This window comes from Trichechus manatus, unplaced genomic scaffold, assembly GCF_000243295.1.
Source record: "Trichechus manatus latirostris isolate Lorelei unplaced genomic scaffold, TriManLat1.0 scaffold00062, whole genome shotgun sequence".
Taxonomy (NCBI): domain Eukaryota; kingdom Metazoa; phylum Chordata; class Mammalia; order Sirenia; family Trichechidae; genus Trichechus; species Trichechus manatus.
In genome coordinates this window covers 3,524,408-3,539,661 of record NW_004443998.1, presented here as the reverse complement: position 1 = coordinate 3,539,661, position 15,254 = coordinate 3,524,408, and the positions used below count along the sequence as shown (strand labels likewise).

At 43.0% G+C, this 15,254-nt stretch overlaps 1 non-coding gene across 1 annotated transcript; it reads right to left on the bottom strand.

Annotated features, from left to right (window-relative positions):
- Positions 1-1,643: 1,643 nt before the first annotated feature.
- Positions 1,644-1,758, bottom strand: LOC111821080 (small nucleolar RNA SNORA26). Its single transcript, XR_002824562.1, has one exon. It is a non-coding gene; the product is annotated as a small nucleolar RNA SNORA26 (small nucleolar RNA).
- Positions 1,759-15,254: the final 13,496 nt, after the last annotated feature.

The following is a 15,254-nucleotide window of genomic DNA, read 5'->3' as shown; positions in this document are numbered from 1 at the left end:
GGTCCATTAGTCCTCTGGACTAATCTTTCCCTTGTGTCTTCGGTTTTCTTCAGTCTCACTTGTTCCTGATGGGGTGAGATCAGAAGAGTATCTTAGATGGCCACTCACAAGCTTTTAAGACCCAAATGCTACTCACCAAAGCAGAATGTAGAGCATTTTCTTTATAAACTATGTTACGCCAATTGAGCTAGATGTTCCCCGAGACCATGGTCCACACAGCCCTCAGCCTAGTAATTTGGTCTCTCAAGGAATTTGGATGTGTCTATGGAGCTTCCATGACCTTGCCTTGGATAAGTTGTGCTGGTTTCCCCAATATTGTGTACTGTCTTACCCTTCACCAAAGTTACCACATATCTATTGTCTATTTAGTATTTTTCCATCCCCCCTCCTCCTCTCCCTCATAACCATCAAAGATTATTTCTTTTTGTGTGTAAACCTTTTCATGAGTTTTTATAGTAGTGGTCTAATACAATATTTGTCCTTTTGTGATTGACTTACTTCACTCAGCATAATGCCCTCCAGTTTCATCCATGTTGTGAGATGCTTCACAGATACATCATGGTTAAGAACACTTTTTAAATTTAAAGGAAAATACAAATTTCAATAGTGTTCTAAGAATTATGGAGAAAGAGTGTGGAAATCAACATAAAAAATAACTATCATCTTGGCTCAAAGAACACAGAGTGTAACTAATTGGGGATCTTTGTGAGTAATACAGTAGTATAAAATTTTCTGATTTTTGGTAACCATTTATGCGGAAAAACAGAAGACAGCAGTCAAAACAAAAATAACAGTTAGCTTAAAATCTGTAAATATTGGAGTTCTGAAGAGGCCTGATGTATCCCCTGGCTCAGACCTGTAATTTTACGGAAGGAGGTAATCAGGTCCCTTTGAGGTTAAGTAATTTTCCATTCACATAGGTGCTTATGTGCCTGGGCCTCCAGCTCCTGGCCTACACGTCTCATTTTTGACTGGACACAGGGTATCGGTGCTTTAACTGTGTTACTCAAAATGTGGTCCAGGAGCATCAAGGTCGTCTGGGAGCTTGTTAGAAATGCAGAATATCAGACCTCACACCCAAACCTACTGAAGGGGCTCTGATTTTAATGAGATCCTCAGGTGACTCATATACATGGTGAAGTATGAGAAGCACTGCTGATGAGGTTGTCGCTGGCGCTCGTACACTGCACTTGTCAGAGCGATGCGTCGGCCCTGACAGGGACAGTCTTGCTACGTTCAGCTCCTTTATGTCTACTGGAAACCAGCGGTGCACTGAGACCCCCCCCCCACCCCACATGGGGACCCATTTTAACACCTCAGCTCCCAGTGCACTCAAATTCTACTTCTTCACCTACAGATTGTGAATCTGTGACTATCCGGGAAAACTAATGAATTAAAGAAAATAAATACTCATTCCTAAGACCCTTAAGTATTTTATTCACTTACCCAAGGCTCCAGCCCTGAAAAGAACCAGAGATTCGTTATTCACCGAAAAAAAATTCAGTAAAACACGTTGGTTTTGATCATTTGCAACTCACTGAGTCATCTTAAATTTTAATCTCCTAACAGCGTATCTTTGGTTATCTGATTCCAAAAAGAAAACTTAGTCATGTTGGTGGTCTTTTTCTTTTTTTTTTCCTTCCAGCTGTGGCTCCAGACAGGATCCAAAGAAGAGTTGCACAACCTCTTCTCTGGGTTTTGTGGAGAGTTACCCTCCTGTGCTAGCCTCCTCAGGCACTGCATCCACCTTAACGGCACAAAAACGGTGCTCGTTGTCTTCTGAGACTTGTGAAATAGAGAATGCTTAGAGAACTTACTAGAAGTATCAAGGAAATATTACAGCACCATTATTTCCTGAAAGGAGCCCTGGTGGTGGAAACAGTTGGCTGCGAACCAAAAGGTCAGCAGTTCGAACCCACCAGCGGCTCCGCGGGAGAAAGATGTGGCAGTCTGCTTCTGTAAAGATGACAGCCTTGGAAACCCATTGGGGCGGTTCTACTCTGTCCACAGGGTTGCTATGAGTCAGAATCGACTCGATGGCAGGTATTATTCCCCTGGAAGAGGTTCTTAATCATTTAAATATAAACCTGTAACTTATGGTACTACACCTAGATCTGCTTATTTTAAAGGTAGAGCTAACAGCAGCTGAATGGGGATCTGGTTCAGATTCTCCATGTCAAAACCTGTATTGAACCCAGTGAGGCACCATGCTCACTTGCCTCTGAGCATAGTCAGCTCATCTCATTACATGACAGGGGGGCCACATTCTTTCAATTTTTTGAAATCAGAAAATAATGAAGTGAATTGATTTTATTTGCCATTAAAAGGTTTTTGAATACCTTTTATTAACATACTGGAGCCCTAGTGGTGCAGTGGTTAAGAGCTATGGCTGCTGACCAAAAGGCTGGCAGTTCAAATCCACCAGCCACTCCTTGGAAATCCTATGGGGCAGTTCTACTCTGTCCTATAGAGTTGGAATCCACTCGACAGCAATGGGTTTTTAATTAACATGTTTAATGCTAATGTTTAACCTATATGGCTATTTGTTATTATCATGAATGATTCAAACCCAATAATTAGATAGACATAGGATTGAGAATCTTGAAGTATTTTAAAATAATTTCATAAAATGTGTGTGAAAAGATTTAACACTAGAAATATGTTTGTTTTCTGGAAAACATGAACATCTGACTTTGCACTGTGTAACACTGTTATATCTATACCCTTCTCCCAAGGGATCCTGATATCCTCTAACACAATAATCTAAAGAGTCACCTCTGTCTTCTGTCTTCTTAAAGAAGATGAGTTCTACAGTTGTAATTTTCTATCTGGAACCTTACGTGTCTAGGGAATTAAGGTGACAGCCAAGATTGAAATGACTACTGTTTGTCACTGATTTGAAGCAAGATTTCTTAAAACCCAGCAGCCAAGTCTTCATTCTGTATTACCAGACTTTACAGCACTATATTTGAGACTTGAGCTAAGCTCTCCCAGGATCTCAAAACTACAGTCTTTTTTATTTTCCCAAGGGATATACAGTATAGAAACTGAGAAATGTACTTTTGCTGAGGTTAGGGAGAAAAGAATCCATTACTTTGTTTAATTAATAACAGTTTTTGGAAAAGGACCTTATCCACATGTTCCTCCAGAAGCTTAAGTCAAAGTTTTTGCTCATGTACCCCACAAATATCCTATGAACCTCTTGCACATTTTTAGGTGGACATCTAAAATATTTCATTGTAAGTTCAAATAGTTGCAAAGGATATTGTAAGGATAACCAGTATATTATAAATATTGACATTTAAAAGTAAAACTGTTAATGTATTTTTATGATCGTAAGCCTGTTATTAATCTCATATTAAATTATTATAAAAAATAGCATTTAACTTTATAAACTTCTTCTTGAGTCATTCTGACTGTTATTTTTCTACACTACTATTTAAAACAACATGAACATGTTATAGATTTTGATAAGTTATGAACCATAAATGTTAAAGTTTATTGACAGTGCATTTTCTGACGTGATGAATTAATATCTAACTTTCCCTTTACATTTAATAAAAAAAAAAGCTCCAGTCAAAAATAATTTGTCAGTGTTTTGGTTCTTATTTACTTTTTATTAATAGGAGGTAGAAAATATTAAACATTTTTAAGATGAAATACGATGAAGATTTGCTGTATTGTAATACACATTTCAAACAGTATCAGATAAAATCATAGAACTTTTGTCTAATATATCTTGAACATTTCAATAATTTAAGAAAACATTCTGATTACATTTAAATGAATTAGTGACATTAACCTATACCGCTTTGGCTACCTAAAGGTGCTTTTCTTCCCAGGGATAAATTTGAAGAAGAGCTGAGAAGAACTGCTTACAGCTAAGTGCACTGGGTGAGGGGACATTTTTAAGAGTCAAGTTTTCTTACTAAAGTTATTTTTGCTTGGCTTTCATGAAACTGTACCTCAAATGCATACTTTGACAAAGCCAGCGCATAAAGAGAATCATTAATCCAAAATTGCCTTACTCCCGTCACTGCACTCTAGCTTGTATTTGAACTCAGAAAATTCCAACATGAACTAAAATATCACATTCTAGGTCTTTGAGAGGCGTATTTATAAGGCAGGGAAATATAGGAAGCCCTATGAACTTGCCTACAAAATGGAAGGAAGCGGGCAAATTGTATGGAAGTTGGATTTCCTGAAGATCCTTCATCCCTTCAAGTACCCCTAAGGTACTGTCTTAAGTCATCAAGGCGGGTCAACCAGAATCCTGTTTACATCCTGGGTAAGAGTGCCTGGGGTCAGAGGGCTGGGCCTCCAAAAGTCAGATCTGAGACAGGGGCTGAGCTCCGCTTCCCCAGCCCACCTCCACCCCACCCGGGAGGGCAGGGTTTCAGAGAGAGGATCCCAAGAGCCTCTTGTGCTCATCTGGGCTTGAGCCTCAGAACACAGGAGAGGAAAGTTTCTGAAAGCAGCGTTGGCGGTGTCCTTGTGGTTCCCTGAGGCCATGTCCTTGTGGAACTCTTTATGATACTCTGACCAGAGGGACCCCAAACTTACCAAGCCCCTCTACTTGATGGAGTCTAAAGCAGACCTGCAATCACCAAGAAGAACGTCCTCCCTCAATTCCCAGATCCTGGCAGCAGGAGAAGGAGCAAAGAAGAGTGTGAGCCATAAAGACTGAGTCTGGGGGCTCAGAGAGGGCTTGATCTCTGAAATTCTTTGTAACTAGCGTGGTTGAAATGCCAAGCCATCTGCTGTTCCTGTCCTCAGATCCTTGTTGTCTACACAACTCATGGGCTTAGGGGAAAAGAGAGAATCACTTTCATCATTTGTGCCCTGGTTATAGTACATTGGTAGGAGCAGATGACCCTATTTGACAGAAACAAGTATTTTTCCTTGGTTTTAATGTCATTATTCATGACTTAGATATAGTCACACAACTAATAGTAGAGTTTGTTTTGCTTCTGTAGTAAAGACCTTTGAAAATGTTTGTCAAATCATCGGTAATTTGATTCTCTACATTGGAAATGATGCCTTTCAGCAGCATGTATGTATAGAGTCTATATTGCTGGTCTTAATTTAGTTACTCATGTCCTAAGTGTTTCTAATGCTAACTTCACAGGCACACTCTTAATTTTGCATGTTCCCCAGGTACCCACTTACCCTTCCTGGGCCCTAGGACCACTGTTGGACCGGCAGCAGAGGGAAGGGTGAGCGTCCTACTGGGTCTGAGGGCACACGGCCTGATGGAGTGCGTGATCCTGATGTATGATTTCGATCAACAGTCTTCAGGAACCGCCCGTCTATTGTTTATTATTTTTGCCTCATCTGGTTTTCATTAGTGTTAAAGCAGCTAACTTTTTAACGAACAGAACTGTGGATTCATGTGCTGTTGAAACTCAGTCATCAATACTAACCGTATTCCAAATTTAATACCATGGATTTTAGCATATCAATCTTCTCCTTGAAGTTCTGAATTTTCTTGAAAACGTGATAAGGATAGTATTCCAGCAGTTTTTCATGGCCAACTTTGGATTTAGTCTTAGCACTCCTGAGGGGCTAATTTGGCCTCAGATCCTCTAACTTATTTAAATGTGGGTTAAAAGGGGCCTCTTTAATGGATTAACAACAACAAAAACCAAACCTGTTGCCATCGAGTCGATTCCAAGTCATAGCAACCCTACAGGACAGAGTAGAACTGCCCCATAGGGTTTCCAAGGAGCGACTGGTGGATTTGAACGGCCTTTTGGTCAGCAGCCAAATGCTTAACCACTGTGCAACCAGGGTGTTGTTAGGTGCTGTCAAGTCAGTTCCAACTCATAGTGACCCTACGTACAACAGAATGGAACACTACCCAGTCCTGTGCCATCCTCACAACTGTAGTTATGTTTGATTCCATTGTTGCAGCCACTGTCTCAATCCATCTCGTTGAGGGTCTTCCTCTTTTTCGCTGACCCTCTATTTTGCCAAGTATGATGTCCTTCTCCAGAGACTGGTTCCTCCTGATAAGTCCAAAGTACGTGAGATGAAGTCTTGCTATCATTTCTTCTAAGGAGCATTCTGGCAGTACTTCTTCCAAGACTGATGTGTTAATTCTTCTGTCAGTCAGTGATATATTGAATGTTCTTCGCCAACACCACGATAGAGTAATAGTAATAATAAACCAAAAAACCAAACCAATTGCCATCGAGTGGATTCCCACTCATGGTTGAGTGAGTTGGGCCCTATAGCACAGAGTAGAACTGCCCCATAGGGTTTCCAAGGAGCGGCTGGTGGATTCGAACTGCTGACCTTTTGGTTAGCAGCTGAGCTCTTCACCACCAGAGCTCCATTTTTGAGACATATGTCTTTAAGACTTCAAAGTTGCTCTTGTGGAATAGTGTTTTTTTTTCTTCTCCAAAGTTCACTTGTACTGATTGTTTTTGTTAGGAACAGTGTGAAAATCAACAGCCATCATGTTAGGATGTGTATAAACTACAGTCTGTTTGTTTGTTTGTTTTGGGGAAAAGAATCCTCAAACTCCATCTTGGACTCTTTTGATTTCTTTTTACCGTCTTATGTGCTTGCTATTTCTCTAGCCCCCCGCCCTTTTCGCCACCTTCTGAATCGATTTTTTTCTTCTTCTTTTTCATATCTCCACCGCCACCCCTTCTGCTCCTTTGGAAGAAATTATCTGTGTTTTTTAGAAGTTACCCTAGACATTCAACATGATTAGTTAAGAAAGTTAGTATCTTGACGCTCCACCCAAACAACGCAAGAATTTTAGAATGCTTTAGCTGTGATTTTCACCCTCTCCCGGAATATATTCTATTTTGGCCAGTATTTTAGTTCTATCTTGTTTCTTTAACCCCACAAGTTAGGCATTGTTATTGTTGTCGTTATACGTAGTCAATGTTGACTTAGCTTTACCCCCATATTTACCAATTTCTTTGCTCATAATTTCTTCTTGCATCACAGACCTGTAACCCCGTGGTCTCATGAACTTCCTGCCTAAAGCAGATTTTTCATTTCTAAAAGTTTTATTCAATTTTTCCTCAGTCTGTTTGATTAAAAAACAAACAATTATCTCTTACTCCTTGCTCACAAATTTTCCTTTCTTTAAATGTATCAGACGTACTTATTTTATATTCTGTGTCTGATAATCTTTGTAGATCCGATTCTGCCACCATTGTACTGGGGAGCTCACTCACAGCACTTTGTGTGTGTGTGTGTGTGTGTGTGTGTGTGTGTGTGTTGTGGGCGTGTACACACATGCGTGCTTTACTGTGAGCTCAGGTTCCTCGGAACTTATCTGGAGGAATCCTTTGAGGCCTGGGTTGAGATCGCATACTTCCAGAGAAGATTCGCTTTGCCTCTCCTACCTGATTAAACAAACGTTCATAATTATCAGTCTTTACTTTCGACTTTTCAGGTGACATAAATTCATACGAAAAGCCCTGTGACAGCAAGGTTGTACGTAGTTACAAATCCTCAAGTGAGATTTCCTGCCACCCTCCACCCAGCACCAAGATCAAAGCAGGTGTGTTCGGCGGCTGGTCCCTCTGCACGGCCGTTTGTTTTCTAGTCATCCTTATGTTGAAGGTAAAGCCCTTTTGGATTCCCCCTCTATAGGAGTCTCGTAGGAAGACTTCCAATTTCATGTGGGCCCAAGACTTCATCTCCTGTCCTCTACCATCAGAAAAACTCAGAAAAGCTCAAGGTTTCCAGGGTTTGGCGAGAGAGCTGGCTTTGATTCTCCTCTTCCAGGGTTGCTGCTTTTGCTTTGTTTTTGATCTCCGCAGATTCCCTACTTCTGTGCCCTCTCAGTAATGCCTTGGAAGAGTTTTGTTATCTATAGCATTTTGGTTGCTTTCACTGAGTGAATCTTTTAGCATGCCTAGCTCAACCAACTAGAAGCAATACTCCATGGAGATGGGGTGCCGTCCTCCAGAACGCGGCGTGTGCACGGAATCGGAGACCTCTGTGTAGCACTGTGTCCTTCAGAAGAACACCTAGATCTGGGAACCCAGGGATGGAAACAGAAGTGGCTCTTCTTACCATCACACCAATGACCTGCTGACAGAAGGTTTGCCTCCCGTCACTGCAACTCTGGGCTCTGCAGAGTTAGAGGTCCTGGCCCCAAACTTAGTGCTCGCTCATCAGAGAACGCATCAAGGGCTCCCGAAGTACAATCTGCAGATGCCACCAAGGCACTTTGAGATCCTTGTGCCTGGGCACCCGCAGGCAAGAAAAGGAGTCACCTTACTGGCAACCACCAAGACCAGCAGAGGTGAAAGGTGAGGGTGGGGGAATTTAGAACGGACAGTGGATGAGGGGACAAGAGTACCAGTGGTGACCCCAGGACCAACTGCAGTGATGGGGGCTTTAATATGCCCCACCAACTTTCTCAGTTTGCCCTCAAGAGGAAAAGTCCATGGGAACTCTGGTAGCCAGTTTCCAAGATGGTCCGCAATGATCCCTGCCTCCTGATATCCACACCCTGTGTGCTCCCCTCCCGTATTGTATCAAGGTTGGTCTGTGTGACCAACAGAATGTGGCAGAGGTGATGGGTGCAACTTCCAAGATTAGGTTATAAAAGACTACGACATCCTAGACAAAGGAGAATGAAGAAAACCAAAGACACAAGGAAAATATTAGTCCAAAGGACTAAAGGACCACATGAACCACAGCCTCCACCAGCCTGAGCCCAGAAGACCTAGATGGTGCCCGGCTGCCACCACTGACTGCTATGACAGGGATCACTGTAGAGGGTCCTGGACAGAGCAGGAGAGAAAAAGTAGAACAAAATTCAAATTCACCAAAAAAAGACCTGACTTATTGGTCTGACAGAGACTGGAGGAACCCCTGAGACTATGGCCCCCTGACAGCCTGCTAACTCAGAACTGAAGCCACTCCCAAAGTCCACCTTTCAGCCAAAGATTAGACAGGCCTATAAAACAAACAGTAACACACGTGAGGAACGCGCTTCTTAGTTCAGTCAAGTATACGAGACCAAATGGGCAACACCTGCCCAACAGCAAAGACGAGAAGGCAGGAAGGGGCAGGAAAACTGGATGAATGGACACAGGGAACCCAGGGTGGAAAGGGGGAGAGTGCTGACACGTCGTGGGGATTGCAACCAATGTCACAAAACAACTAGTGTTTACGCTTTTGGATGAGAAACTAATTGGCTCTGTGAGCTGTGACCTAAAGCACGATCAAATACAACAAAGACTATGACTTCCGTTTAGATTCTCTGTCTCTCTCTCACTCGCTCTCTTTCAGGCCACTTGTCAACTTGCTCATGGTCGTCAGGAAATCCAGGCAGCTTACAGAGAGGCCCAAGTGAAGAAGAGGCCCAGCCCATGAGAAACGGAGGCCCACAGCACCCACATGACTGAGCCTGGAAGCAGCTCTTCAGCCCCAGGCTAGTCTCGCCATGACTTCAGCCCTGGCCAACAGCTAGACTGCAGCCTCATGCTGGACCTTGGACCAGAGCCACGCAGCTAAGCTGCCACCGGACTGCTCCTCCGACACTTGTGTGAAATGATAAATGTGGGTGGTTTTAAGCTGCTAACTTTGGGGGGTAATTTGTTACACAGAGGTCCCTGGTTGGCACAAACGGTTTGCATGGAACTACTAAACTAAAGGTTGGTGATTTGAACCCACCCAGCAGCATCACAGAAGAAAGGCCTAGCAATCTGCTCCCGTAAAGATCACAGTCAAGAAAACTCTGTAACACTTGGGGCCAGGGGAAGTCAGAGCCAGCTCGACAGCAGTGGGTGTGGTTTGCTGTTTAGGTTTTGTTACGCGGCGTTAGATAACTAGTACAGGAATCGCGGATTCTGAACGCAGAAGGGAAGTAGATCTGTGCAGTACAAGGCAGGCCGTGGCAGCCGTAAGGGCTCTGCTCACATGGCCCTTCAATATCTGTCATGGGAGTGCAGCCAGCCGACAGCCTGCAACCGCAGGGGCCTTCAGGATCGGCCTCAGTTTGCAGGCAGAGGCCGTGTGCTTCCCTGGAAGGCCCCAGCCAATGGCTGAGCATGGTGGTGGTATCAGAGCTTGTCTGGCCAGCACAGAGATACTCTGGGCAATTTTTGCACCAGCGCTCCCTGCTGGGTGGGCTGAGACTCGCTCAGAGATGCTCACACCTGGGGCTCTTCCTACCCACTCCTCCTTCCTTCTCCTGTCATGGCGATCAGCCCCGTATCGTGGCCTGAAGGGCCCCTGCCTGCCCTGCTCCTGCTCCCCTTTACCATTCACAGGGATTCCCCCCAATAAATCTCACACACTTGTAGTTCTTTCTTATATCCGCTTCCCCAAGGACCCAAATTTAAGCTTTATTATTTCTTCCTTTTGTTTATCTTTATTTCCTTCCCTTTATTAATTTTGTCTTTAGTTTTTACTTCACTTTTCTGCTGATGAAGGTGCAAGCTTAGGTCAATTCTTTTAACTTTTTCTTTTTTTTCTAATATAAGAATTTAAAGCTACAAAATTCCTCTGGTCATCTCCTTCCGGGGAGAAGCCAATCGACACAGTGCTCAATGTAGAACAGATTTTTCTGTTTGGAAGAACCTTGGGATATGTATTTTGATTTTGATTCTTTGGTCAGTTTTAATCTGTAACAAAATAGAACAAACACTGCTATCTGAAATCAATCTTGAAATGCAATGTTGATTTTTAAATAAAATGCTTGTCGATGCTTTTCATCTTCATATCGTTTGTTCGTTCGTTCATTCAATAAACATTTATTAAGTTCTCTGTGCCAATCACTACGCTGAGGTAGTGAATTAAAGGAAGTCTCTACCTGAGGGTCAATTTCTTGGGTAAATCCTGGAAATTTTTGAGAGGAAGATCCAGTCCCGCTGTTTGGCAGTTAACAGCCGGGTGTTTAATTACAAAGCCTTCACAGGCCTGGCTTCCGACCACTCCTAAACAATTCCCCAACATGTGTCTGAACAAACTGTGTCATTACTAAACAGTCTGAACTCAGAGTTCTTTTACAAAGAAATAGATAGAATAAGAAATTTCTTGAAGAAAAGGAAGTCAGAGATGAAGAATATAAATCACATATTGCCTATTGAATCAGTTCTTCACTACTTCCTTCAGCACGGATTCCTGGCCTCAGGAAAAGGAGAATATGAAAAATAATTTTAATCCAAAAAGCTTAGATTTAAAATTAAAAACAAAAAAAAATCAGTTGCCGCTGAGTCAGGTTAAAGGGATGAAAATGTGTATCAGCATCACTTACTCTGCAGATATTTCCAACCTCTGTATTTCACTTACTTCCTCCACGCCTTTTGCGTCTCCCCATCAGTGCACATGACAAAGGCCTGGGACTGTCACCCCTAGGTTGTTCTGGGTGTGCGTGTTAGCAGGACTCTCCCCGCTGTACCCAGAAACAGTTTGTGACTGTGCAACATGGCTCCCTCATTCACGGGAAATGGCAAGTTAATTTTGTACGGATACACCCTTTGAAGTCACGGGGACAGTATGGCAGACGGAGAGTCAGCCATCCCCCGGTCTTTGGCTTTGGCCCTGAATCAAACACTGCCCGTGTCATTTGCAAACAGAGGTATGCTGACCTTTATCCCTCTACACAGCTTTTAGGAAAGAAATCGGCTGTGTGAAGACATTTTATCACACCCTGCCCCTAAGTGAGCTAGAAAGGCTTTATGTCATGACATCAAGTTTTACTTACTTAAAATTATTCTTTAATCTTTATGTCAACAGCATAGTCAAACATACTGGCTCTCCTGTAGTTAGCACTGCCTGAATTCCATAGCTAATGCTTAAGTAACTACCTGGGATAGGTTTTAAGAAGGCCATTCTGAACTGCCTGTATCTGCTGCTTTGCGTGTCTGGGAGAAACGGACGATCCCTTACTAATCTATGAACAATTTTAAAAGAGTGAAATCCGCGTGTATTGAGTTCATGTTCCTATCTTTATGTACTGACATTTGGAAATGTCTCTCTCCGTTGTTTTCCATTATCACGACAGCTTTGAAAGCCTCCAAAACAGTCATTTTGCCAAATGAGTGAACACCAGCCCAGTGTGGAAACAATGAGCCTCACTTTATAATGTGACACGGGGAAAATATTTTTTAATTTTCTCACAGGTGCTGGGCTATGTGCCTGGCTCATAAAGATAGTAATTATACCTCTTTTCTGAAGTGAAGCAGCAGAGAGAATACCCGAAAATTAATGAAGAAAGCAAAACTTGGGTTCGTTCTATCTGGAGAGTCTGTGATCCTGAGGGTTTTTTTTTAAATGAATCATTGCCTTGTGAAGTATAGCACAGGACAGGATATTTGTCTTTGTGTCAAAAACAAGGACGCTTAACAAACTGAATCTCTTCCTACCTTTAGACAATTCAAGAAAGATAGAATCTTTAGGGTTTTATAGTGTTGAGCATGGATAAAGCCTTCCTACAGATTGGAACAAAATTCATACCAGTTTCAACTGGCAGGTAGAATGTATTTCAGAACTAATTGTCACAGAAACAACTTTTTAATATTAGGACACTCCACACAGGCAGGGTGATAATTGTGTAAACATGCAACATTGTGTAAAAATGGGAGCTGACTGATTCATGTTGAACATGCATTAGCCATACCATGAATCAGAGAAAGAAACGTTTCGCATTCCTTAAGTGGTGAAAGTAAGGAGGGAGGAGGGGTGGGGAGTGGACTGGTTTGACAGAGAGATAGTATGACAAAGACCAGCTGAAAACAAGCAGGAAACATTGCAGGGTAGGTGCACTTTAATTTGAATTGCAAAGGGAAACTCTGTGACATTGAATATTTGCTCCAGGCCTTATTCAGCAACTGTAGCTCACAGATATGGGCACAGAATAGTTCCAAATCAGTTCTGCTCAGAAGACTGGTATCTCTTTCTGTTTTATACAACAATAAAAAACAGAGATTTAGAAAAAATGAAAGTACTAGAAATTAATTTCAGAAGAAAAATTTTAAAGAATAGTCTGTAGTGACCCTAGCTCCTGGCATTCCTGCATGTCTTTAGATCATCCTCTGATCGCTTCTAGCAATTTCTTTCCCAAACCCCTTTATTGAAGTTCTTTGTTCAGCGTCAGTAGACTGATGGTGTTGTGAGTGAAGGACACCCTCTTATACACAAGTGATGTGTTGTGTATCACTTTGCAATCAGCACTGTTCTGTGGGTTGACAATGATCCTCAACAAGATTGAGTTGAGGTTTCCTCGGGCACCACAAAACAAACACAAACCTTACATGCAATCATATCTTGCCGTCGGCTGCAGAGAGGGGCAAGTTGTCATGGATTCTATCACCCAAGCAGGTCATTATTTAAAAGGACATGCAAGCCAGAATAGCATAAGCCCAGAATTTACCACCGGGAAAGTGTTTATGGATAAAACTTGTATCACTGAATTTATTGTTTCTTTTCACTGACATCTACAACTACAGGGCATGCAAAAAATGTCTGAGAATCCCATTGAATCCCTTGGGATGGTTTACTGGTACAATGCCATCCCAGTGACATCAAGCTGCAACCTACAATTACGGAGATAGCTGGAATCTCATAAAAGCCTGACATACACACCAAATTTGGCTTCTCTGTCAGTTTCCTTCTCTCCTGTGCATTATACTAACAGCAAAAGGATATTATTGTGTTGTTAGTGCGTCAAGTCAATTCCAACTCATACCGACCCAGCGTGACAGACAAGAACTGCCCCACAGGGTTTCCTAGGCTGTAATCTTTACAGAGCAGAGCACCAGGTTTTTTCTTCCACAGAGCTTCTAGTGGGTTCTAACTACCAACCTTTCCATTAACAGCTGATTGCTTAACCACTGCAGCACCAGGGCTCCTTAAAAGGAATAAAAAAAAATTTTAACAAACCCATTGCCATCCAGTCAATTCTAACTCACAGGGACCCTATAGAGAGCATCAATTAGAGTCAGTGTGCCAGACCCTGCACTAGGTGCTTTGGGAACACAAAAAGTTCCTTTAAGGAACTTAACCACCTCATGGAGAAAGACGAGTCAGTGCTCAGACACAGGCATAAAGAGGGGCTTTAGGGGACAAGAGTGACTGAGGTAATTTTGGATTTAGGATTGTGGGAAGGTTTCACAGAAAGGATCGGGGGAGGTTTCACAAAGATGGAGAAGTTTGAGAAGGACTGTTTTGATATGTATTGCTGTCTATGAAATCACCCCAAATGTAACAGCATAAAGCAGCCATTTTGTAAAGCTGAAGGACTCTGTGGGCCAGGAATTTGAAAAGGACACAGTGAGAGCAGCTTGTCCCTGCTCTGTGCTGTCTAGGCTCCAAACTGGGAAGGCTCAAAGGGCCATCAAAAAACAAGGGGCTGGAATAACTGGGACTGGGTCATCCACTTCCAAGATGGCGTCTTCACCTGCATGCCTGGTGCCTTGGCTAAAAGATGGGCTGTAAAAATGGTGTGGTGGTGGCAGAGGTCCTCCAACTTCACAAGGGAGAGAGAGAAAATCATTATCAGCATCAACAGCCCAAGGTCAGTTGCTGGGAGTTGGAGGTCAGACATATCTCCAATCTCCAACCTTTTTACCAATTCTAACACCAGCCGCCCCTCCCATGTCACTCTCTGCTTCTCTGCTGGGTACTATAATTTGTTGCAATGGCCACACAGAACTCACAGACCATATTCACAGTTATGGGGTTTATTGGGGAAGTAACAGGTTACAATTCAGGATCAGGAATGACTCAGGATACAGTTCTTCGATCAGGACGACCTCTTCTCAGCCAGTGGCAGACCTCTCTCTGGCCCTTGAACTCTTGGCCCCTCAGGCCCTGGGCCCGGCTTCTGCCCTGCTTGGGCAAGTGTTACGAAGCTCTTTAGCTTCACTAATAAGCGCCTGAGGGCACCCCACTCCACCAGTAAGCCTCGGGCCAAAGGTGCTCAGCTCTCTTGCTTTGTGGGCTGACACACCCACTGTAACTGCCTTGCTCCATGGGCCGGGAAGCCCGCTCTACTGTTTTGTGTCAGTATCCTGGTTCTGCTGCCGCCATTTCTCTGCCGCTGTTTTCACCATCTTGTGCTTTCTCCAGGGTTGCCGCTCTCTTTCTCGTCTGCTGTGTCTAGGAGGTTCTCAACATAGGGACCCGGGGTTCAAAGGACACTCTCCACTCCTGTCTCTTCTTCTTGGTGGTAGTAGGTCCCCCTCTGCTCTGGGATTGGCTCTCTTTTAAGCCTAGTAGATGGCAAAACTAACCAATCCCCTCATTAGGATTCCATATACCTTATTTGC